Raw genomic sequence first — 9,708 nt, 5'->3', positions numbered from 1 at the left:
AAAGGGTCATTCAACCCCCAAAGGGATCGCAACCCACAGGTTGAGAACATCTGCGCTAGAAGGTTCCATGTGGCCTGAGGAGGGGTGCAGGGATGTGGCCAGGATATCCCACAGCTGTTTTGGGGGGCGTGGGTGCCTGGCTGGGTGGACTGACACAGCCCCAGACCTTCAGCTCCCCTGCTCAGGTCTGTCTATCCCCGCTGACCCTCATCGATCTCAGGAGACCTTGGGAGACCTCAGGAGGAAGGGGGATGAAGTGGCCAGCCTCTAGCAGCGTGGCCCTCATAGACACGATGCCCCGTCCAGCCAGCCCACCAGATTGACTACACCTTTGCTGGATCCCTCCTTCCTTGTGGGTTCAAGGGCTGGCCGCTCTCTCTGAAGGGCCCTCTGTGCCAGTGGCCTCCAAAGAGGAGGGCAGCAGGGGAAGCCCCAGAGACCCCTCACCCTTGCCTGGGCAGCGGCAGTGTTCACACATCAGCAGCAGATTCTGCCACTGCCCTGGGCTGAACCCAGACAAGTGTGGGAGGGAGGGACGGCCTCAGTGGGGAGCCGGCCACTGGGAGCTGAACAACCTGAGCTGGGCCAGGATGGGAGCCTACAAGAGGGAGCTAGTGACTCCATCAGGAGGGGGGAGGGAAGAGCCAGATTCCCCCCCACACACCGGGGCCTTGGGTGGGACCATGCTCTTGCCAAGACTCCAGCCCCCCACTACCACCATATACCTCACAAGCCCCATCCATATATGCCTCTGCTGCCACGTGGACGTCGACTTCTAGTGACCCTGTAAGGACGAGGGCAGCCACTCCCGGATCATCACGGGAGCAGACAGCCCCATCCTTCTCCCACAAAGTGGCTGGTAGCTTTGAACCTCCAACTTTGCAATCAGCAGCCCAGGGCCCCTGAAGATACATATTCCGGTATTAAAAAGGAGCTAAGTCCTCGTGGTATAGCCGGTTCAGTGTTGAGCAAGGTCAGTGGTTCAAAGCCACCAGGCGCTCTGTGGGAGAAAGATGAGGCTGTCCACTTCCAAGTGAAGTATAGCCTCCGAAACCCCACGAGGCAGTCCTCTGTCCTGCAGGGTTCATCAGGAGCCAGCACCCACCATGGCAGTGGGCCCATGAGACATTCCTGAGACCTTTGACTTACCTCACGGGTCTCCACACCAGGTCCGGCTGCCTGGGCCAAGCAGGATTTAGAGCTCTCCTTTAGGCGGTACCCCAGTGTGCCCTGTCTTTCGATACATTTCTATTCAGAAAGATTTTAGATGCAGTATAGGAGTGTTGCAGAGAGAACACTGGAAGCACCTATGTATCTGTTACTTTCTTCTCCCTGATGTCAGGATCTTACGTAACTGAATTGTTGTCTTGATTCATATCGCATCCATTCTTTCACTAATGTCTGTTTTCTGATCAGGAAGTCTCATGTTGAAACACCACCCCACCCCATCCCCGCGTTGCATTTAGAGTGTCTGAGATAGTGGTTCTAAGTCAGGCTGTTAACTGCAAGGTCGGCAGTTCGAAACCACCTGTGACTCAGAGGAAGAAAGAAGAAGCTTTCTACTCCTGTAAAGAGTTCCTCTCAGGCTTTTCAGCCGGAACCGCCATCTTGCAGTGACCTGCGAAAATGAACAACATCAAGCGAAAGAGGAGGGGCACCCGCTACATGTTCTCCAGGCCCTTCAGGAAGCCTGGCGTTGTTCCCCTGGCCACATACATGCGAATCTACAAGAAAGGTGACAGTGTGGACATCAAGGGCATGGGCACTGTTCAGAAGGGCATGTCGCACAAATGTGACCACGGCAAAACCGGATGCGTCTACAATGTGACCCAGCACGCCGTCGGCATCGTTGTGAACAAGGGCAAGCAAGATCCTCGCCAAGAGCATCAACATGCGCATTGAGCACATTCAGCACTCGAAGAGCCGGGTCAGCTTCCTGAAGCGCGTGAAGGAGAACGGCCAGAAGAAGGAGGAGGCCAAGGAGAAGGGCACCTGGGTGCCGCTGACACACCAGCCTGCCCCTCCACGAGAGGCCCACTTTGTGCAGACCAACGGGAAGGAGCCCAAGCTGCTGGAGCCCACCCCCTATGAGTTCATGGCCTCATCTGAAATAAAGCTGTCCAGAACAACAACAACAACAAAAGAGTTCCTCTCAGAAATTCACAGGGACAGTTCTAATCGGTCACTGTGAGTTGCATTGACTCGGTGGCAGTGAGTCTTGATTTTGAAGTTGATCAGAAGGAATCCTGGTAGCACAATGTTCTGAGCACACTGCGGCCACCTGAAAGGTCAATGGTTTGAACCCCCAGCTGCTCTATGGGAGACAGATGAGGCTGCCTGCTTCCACAAAGACTGACAGACGGGAAACCCTATGGATCAGCTCTGCTCTGTCCTATGGGGTCACTAAGAGTCAGAATCAGCCCGGTGGCAGTGTTGTCTTCAGTTTGTTTGTTTTAATAGATATTCAGCTATGAGGGTCTGGTGGCACCAGCTCAGTGACCGGCTGTTAAATGAGAGTGCGGCGGTCGAAGCCCACCCATCAGCTCTGCGGGCGAAGAGACCAGGCGAGCTGTTCTGACAACAATGAACAACTCAAAACCAAACCTGCTTCCATGGAGTGGATTCTGACTTGCAAGGACCCCTCCCGGGTTTCCAAGGTGGCAACTGTTCACAGGAGCGGGCAGCCCATTTCTACATGTGCGTTGCTATGTAGAAATGATAACAAACAAGCCAACCCAAACCAGCTGTGCTGGAATCACCTCCGACCACAGCACCCGCGTGGGCTGTGGAGCAGACCTGCGCTCCGTGGGTTCTCCAGGCCGTGGCCTCTAATTGCCAGGCCTTGCTTCCCAGGGGCTTCCAGGGGAGCTGGAACCCCCAGCCTGCCAGTGAGCGAGGAGCCAAGTGCTTGCCCGTTTGCACCACCCAGGGGCTCAGGGAGCAGGGTGAGTGTGAGAAAGAGGGGCCCCCACAGCCCAGTGTGGACAAGGGTCTCCTGAAAAGTCTGTGGGCTCCCAATGTGAGCAGGACGGGTGAGGCACACAAGGTCTGCCTTTCACCCTAACTTCCCACGGAGCACCAACAGCTCTCACCTTCCCTTCATGCACAGCCTCAGAAGCAAACACACACCTCTGGGTGCCTGGGTAAAGCAGGTCTGATCAGGGCAGGGGGCAGCGGAGGCCAGTGGGAAGCCCCTCTGACCCTTTGGACAGGCCCTCTGGGGTCTACTCCCCTCTCGGTCAGTTTTCTAGGACAGAGTCCCTAGAGGAAAAGGCGTCTTTACCCAGAGAGGCTGGTCTTTGTCTTTGTGCCTGAAGGAGTGGGTTCACATACAGAATTTCCCCCCTAGTGACTGAAGGGTCTTTGGGCCCCAGCCCACCCCCATGGGTTTCTGCTAATGAGATGCTTCTTGGGCTGGAGCTGGCCAGGCTAGAAAGACCACCTGGGGAGAGGGTGGTGTCACTGGGTCATGCCATGGCATGCAGCCCCACAGAGGCTCTCGGAAGTTGGGTTAGCAGCCCCCACCCAGTGCTAGCCCACTGCACCACCAATGGTCTGTTACCCCTACCTTAAATGCGGATGCGGGTGTTCACAGACTGCAAAAATGCCTGACTGACAAATCCGTGTGTTCACAAAGAGGCACATCTGCTCCTTCTCCTTTCCTCCACTCTGACACAAACACACACACACACACACACACACACACACACACACACCAGCCACTCCACTCCTCTGACTACCGCCAACAAGTCCATTCCAACTCATGGCCACCCTGGACAGGACAGAGTAGACCCACACCTTGGGGTTTCTGAGAGCCTACCTCTTTATGGGACAGAGTTGTGGTTGGGTACCCTTGGATCAGTTCCAACCCATAGAACAAAACACCACCAGGTCAAGGTTGTGCACCATCCGTACAATGGGTCCTATGCCTCAGCCCATCAATGCAGCCATGGTGTCAATCCATCTCATGGAAGATCTTCTTCCCTGTCCGCTGCCCCGCTACTTCACCAAGCTTGATTTTCTTCTCCAGGGACTGGTCTCTCTTGACAACGCGTCCAAAGTAGGTAAGGCAAAGTCTTGCCAACCTTCCCTCTGAGGAGGACTTGGGCCTTACTCTTTCCAAGAGAGCACATTCTGAATCAAGTGTTTGGTACCTAGAGAAAAATCTAGAAGCTCTCAGGCAGGGAGAGGAAAAGGCAATCTACAAAAGGAACCAACTTTAAACTGGTCTCAGACTTCTCCTCTCCAGTCACTGCCCAGACACAAAGGAACAACGGGCACAGCTGAAGGGCAACGCCAGGTTGCCGTGGGCATGTAAAGTCAACAGAACGACCCACTCAGACATTCAAGGACTTTACGCTGAAGTGACCGGCGTCCCTTTTGTGAGAAAATTGAGTTGTCTGAAGGATGAATGCTGACCTACCAAGAGGCAAGTCAAAATGAAGAACTCACAGGTAGAAGTTTGCCTTATCACAGATCTGGGTGCAATGAGAGCTATCAGGCTTGTTTAAATACTTTTTGTAACATTCAATGAAAGAGAGTAGCAATGTCAAAGGCAACGGATAAATGGATATGGAAATAATCCTAATGTAAGAATGCTAATGTGGGTCTTCACACTCAGCTCAGATGAGCCTAAGTGGGTGTGTAGTCAGGACCAGACGGAACGCCTTACAGATTTATTCTTACCTCTGATGCCCAGGGGTCACAAGATTAAGGATACTTTCCCAAACTTGAAGGAGGTCATGATTAAGTTAAACTAGGATCAAACCACCAGAGGGAGGAAAGGGCTGAGGGAATCTAAACCATAAAGCACAAGGTAATGGGGGCAAAGGTAAAAAGGATCCAGAAGGAGATGCGTGTTTAAAAAACAAAGCAGGAAGCATCACAGTAAATAACAGGAGAACAAGGGCGTTAGTGTGTTAGGCAGGATATGAATATATACACGGATAGGTTTATATAGCAAGAAGGAATACAACAGCTAATTAGTCCACACAGCAGTACAGAGGGTTCAGTTCAACTCACTTTCATGGAACAGTTAATATACTGCAGGTCCTACCACTGCTGGTCCAAGCTCAAGGAAGCAGACATGGGGATCTGCCCTCAGGCCAGCTGAGCAGTCACCTACAGGCAGCGGACATGGCAGGGTGGGGTGGCAACAACAGGAAGATGGGCAGTTAAGGTGTAGCAGAGGTCAGTAGTGAAGGAGCCTCAAGCTCTAGAGATTCCCACCAGCTATGAGTTGGCTCGGCCCACAGGTAGTGCGAGGCAAAGGACTACCTCAGGCAGCAGCCTGCTGGTCCGATCACCAGGGAGAAAGAGAGTCTCAGAAAGCCATGTATCTCAGTTACCCTCCAACCAAGCTGTGACCTGGTTGACAGGCTGAACTCCACCCACATGTTCCTACAGAAGCCAACTTGGCACAGAAGACCTAGCTATCACAGCCAGGAAATGGTAAAGTACTGGGGAACCCGCAGATTTGAAGAGTACTTTATCATGTGGGAGAGGTCGGGGAGGGGGTGGGGGAAGGCACGCTCTCCCAGCAGGTGTGCGCCGACGAGGGGGCTTCGAAAAAACTATGGGAAAAGAGAATGAAAAGGTAATGGGGCTTTAGCACAAACATTTGTAGAGCCCCCTTGACTATGCTCTCTCCACTCAGGTCCTGTTTGTAGCATACGAATCCCACGGTTTCAGTGCCTCCGTGTAGCAATCACCAGCCACTCTACAAGTGAGAAGAATGAAGCTGGGGGGCTGGGGGGGAGGGGGGCGGGGGGCGGAGGAGAGCTTTCTCGGAGGGTGCACTGTAGGGATCTGAACCCAGGCTGTCCACGGAGAGCACCTGTTCATTCCAATCCTGCTCACTATGGTCTTTAGCTTGTTAGGACAGCAGGTCTGTGCACCGGGCTGTTCTTCTTCCCTTTAAGACATTCTCTCCTCACTCTGCCTTAGGGGACCCCACTGTGCAGGCGGCTAGCTTAACTTCAGCCGGACACTGGGTAGAAGGGTCCCAGATTCTTACACAAAGACTCTGTGAGCTTCCTCCACCCAGCCCAGGGGCCTGGGGCAGAACAGAGCCCCTTTGGATCACCCATGAGACGTCCAATCACAGGGCTGCCCACCCTGCCTCCTCCCCTCGCCAACTGCCCTCCGCTTGGAGACCAGCAGCCTGTCCTGGTGGCAGTCCCTGAATGCATCTCCCCACAGTCCAGGCTCCGTGTGTCAGCTGCCATTGGGAAGACTAAACCTTTAAGGTAGGGGGTGGGCGGGCAGGAGCTTACCTGGGAATCACCATGTTTCCAGGGCTGTACTTGCTGTAATAGCACCAATTAACATTTATCTCCATTTAATAGTTTCGAGTACAGGATAAAAATAGCCACACACGTGGGGCTGAGGTGGGGGAAATGACAATGGGCCTCTGCTTTGGGCGTTCCCGCCTGGCTCTCACCTCCTCAGGTGAGCAGAAGTACCCTGTGTGACTTGGGAGGGAGGCTACAGAGGACCCTTCAGAATGAGAAGGGTCTTTGGTCAGTTTGCTGCTCTCCTGGCCCAGCAGAAGCAGGTGTCCAGCAGTGACAATGGCCCTGAACTTGGGAGACTTGATTCTGTTAAGTTCTGGCCCCGACACTTAACTAGCTTCGCTCAAGTGGGGTGGCCGATCACAGCCCGGTCCCTCGTCTGTAAAATGAGATGCACAGCATCTACCTCGCAGCGTGGGTTTGTTGTGGAAGCGTGTGCCCATGGTGGTTTGCAGGTTTCTGTGGTGCTGATACCAAATACCAGCAGGTTTCGGCAGAGTTTCTGGACTACGGAACACTAGGAGGAAAAGCCTGGTGATCTACTTCAGAAGATGAGCCAACGAAAACGCCATGGGTCACAAAAGAACCAGAGAACTGGCACAGAGCCATGAAGAGCAGACCACTGGCTGTGGAGACCATGTCAGATCAGACAGGGCTTCACTCTGTGGGTCACGGGGCCAATGGGAGTCTCCTGAAATGACCGTTGACGACCAGAGCAGCAGTCTGGGCAGGGGTCTGGCCAACAGATGGTCTGGGGTTTATGCAGCTCCTGACATGTCTGCTGAGGGGAGTGACCACAGGTGACCTACGCCTGCACAACCTTTTCTGCCTTCTGAGATGAAAACCATCCCCTGGGAGCACCCACCCTCAGCTGGTTGATGGGTTTCCCGGCCCTTCTATGATGCCTCTCCCTCGCATAGGACAGCATCTGTCTTCAAACTGGTCCTCAGATGGGGACACCTCCTAGAGAGACAGAGGTGTCTTCTATGGAAGTTGGTTTTCTTTGAAGCCCTGAGCTATGCAGCTAAGAGAGCGCGCACGTGACCAGTCACACAGACCAGTCCTTGACCTGCTTCTGGTTTCTCTCTCACGTGCTATGGGGCGAACCCCCGGCCACCCCAGGAGCCCAGGACTCAACTGCTGATGGCAAAACACAGTAGGGTCTCCCTTTCTGTCTCTACTTCCTTACATGAACGCTTCCCCCCATCCCATTCTCCAAACTTTACCGAACACCACCACATGACCCCCCAACCTGCACCTGCGGGGGAAGTCATGATCATAAAACCACCACAAGACAACTGGGGGGGGGGGGCTCCACTTGTGCTCCAACCCCACCCTACCCCCACCCAGCCTCCCACTGAGTTCCACCAGCTACCTGGGGGGAACACTGGAAAAACAGAGCCCCAAGGCCACCCAACATACAGACACAGACACACACACACCACCCACTTCAACCAGAGTCTGATTTTTGTGAGTTTACAAGTTAGGTTTCCATGGACGTCTGCATCTCTCTCTTAAAATGCTTCAGAACCTTTGCTCTCGAAGCTGGGGAGGCTCATACTCAAGGCCAAGGACAGAGGTTCTGGGCCACTGAACCTGAATAAAGTCCCCACCAGCCTACCCTCCCAAAGTGCAATGCGATGTCCTTCACAGGAATGGAGAGTCCTGTCCTCACACCATCTAGGTTCCCGCTCGACACATGGCTCCCCACCTGAGTCCAGAGAAGTGCCTGGCTCATAGAAAAGGCCCTCCGTCTTCCTTCCCCGGGCACTGTGGGGCCAGGAAAGAGGGTGCCAGAATGTTGAGCTCAGGCCTGGGCGAGCAAGGTTTTATCACAGTCTTGAAAGGGGAGGTAGCTGAAGGTCTGATAGGCAGGGGAGCGAGCAGAGACATCACGGGGAGAAAGCTGCCTGCTGGAGTGGAGGGGCAGGAGGAGAGAGGGGTGGAAAAAATATGCTACTTCCAGGGTGCTTGCCTTGGGGAAAAGAGGAGGGGATAAGAAAGTAGAAAATAATAGTACCTGATAATTTATCAAGGGGTCACGAGGGTGGGAAGGTGGGGGAGGGAGAGAAAAAAGAGCAGCTGGGACCAAGGGCTCACCAGAAAGGAAACGTTTTCAAAATGAGAATGGCAACACGTGTACAAATGTGCTTGATACAATGGATGTATGGGTGTGATAAGAGCTGGAAGAACCCCAATAAAATAAAATTTTAATAAAATAAAAAAAGAGAGAGTACAGATGCCAGATTCCAGGGACAATATTCCCTTCAAAGGGCTCGGGAAGCACATGGACAAGTCCAGGACCCGGTCCCTGGTGCCTGCAGGGGGCAGGTAGTCTGATCTCCATGTGGAAAATATTAGAAGCTCACAGGTGGGAACCATGTGTCCCGGCTTCTCTTCTCTCCAGCGCAGAGCAAGAAGCCGGAAGCCACCAAGCAGACAGGAAGGCGATGTCCATCATTGTCTGGCTGCCCGGGAGAGGGCCAGCTCCAGTCTCGGGGACGCATATGAAGGCAGGGTAGGTAGTGGACATTTCTAGGAGGTATAGGTCTTGGGCAGCTGGCTGAGGCAACTGCACTCTGTCCAGCCTGGAGACCAGTTGTGGTCACATGGGTCACAAGCAAGGTTCTCCCGACCGCCTCAAGGCCACACAAAGACACCACAGTGGGTCCCAGAAGCACAGCCTTTCCCAAGATTCCCTAGAGAGCATTCCTGCGGGTCGCAAGGTTCCTCAGGCAACCCTGTCCCTCCAGCACCATCAGAAGGGAGTGACCCATCAGTCTCACACCCTTGTGCACGCGCCCACACACACAGAGACTCCATTAGGCTCATGGGCATGTGGGTGTGCTCCTCACCCACCCCAGGTGTATGTGAGTTTCAGGACAGAGCCAATGAGGCCTCTGTGTGGGCATGGCCTTCTCCTGAGGATGCTAGGATGTTTTCCTCCTTGGAGGCAGGAGACTCCCTCTCTCAGCTCACTCCCTGACAGACACTCTACTGACAAGACACATGGCGCTGCGCTGATATAGCCCATGTCCTGGAAGCTGGAGGAGCCACGTGGGGAACCCCTGCCAATACTGAGATGCTTCTACCGCCACTGGATCCACAAGACGTTCCACCTACTGGCCTGTGAGTTTCCTGCATTTGGGGTCATTGCATGTGCTTCGTGAGTCTGAAGAGGACTTTATAGATTGGTATTGGACATATGGGCTAATATCAGACTCATGGACTTGATCTGGACTGAGCTGGGATGTTCTCAATATTCAACTGCTCCTGTATATAAAGCTTTCTAATACACATACGAGTGTCTATGGATTTGTTTCTCTAGTCTACCCGGACTAACACAGTAGCCTAAGACATGGCCATCCGAGGTGATGTGGAAAGAAGTAGAAAGTTCTTTCCACCTGAGATGCTC

General features: G+C 53.6%; 1 protein-coding gene and 1 pseudogene across 1 annotated transcript in view; one reads left to right on the top strand and one right to left on the bottom strand.

Moving 5' to 3' along the window:
* Positions 1 to 9,708, bottom strand: part of PLXNA4 (plexin A4) — a 387,926-nt gene that overhangs the window by 349,453 nt on the left and 28,765 nt on the right. The gene's annotated exons all lie outside the window — the stretch shown is intronic.
* LOC105979062 overlaps positions 1,627 to 9,708 on the top strand; it is a 22,017-nt pseudogene continuing 13,935 nt past the window's right edge.

The sequence above is a fragment of the Echinops telfairi genome, unplaced genomic scaffold (assembly GCF_000313985.2).
Source record: "Echinops telfairi isolate 266 unplaced genomic scaffold, ASM31398v2 ScPeMD7_23;HRSCAF=83, whole genome shotgun sequence".
Lineage (NCBI taxonomy): Eukaryota > Metazoa > Chordata > Mammalia > Afrosoricida > Tenrecidae > Echinops > Echinops telfairi.
This window is presented reverse-complemented; position numbering and strand designations above follow the sequence as displayed.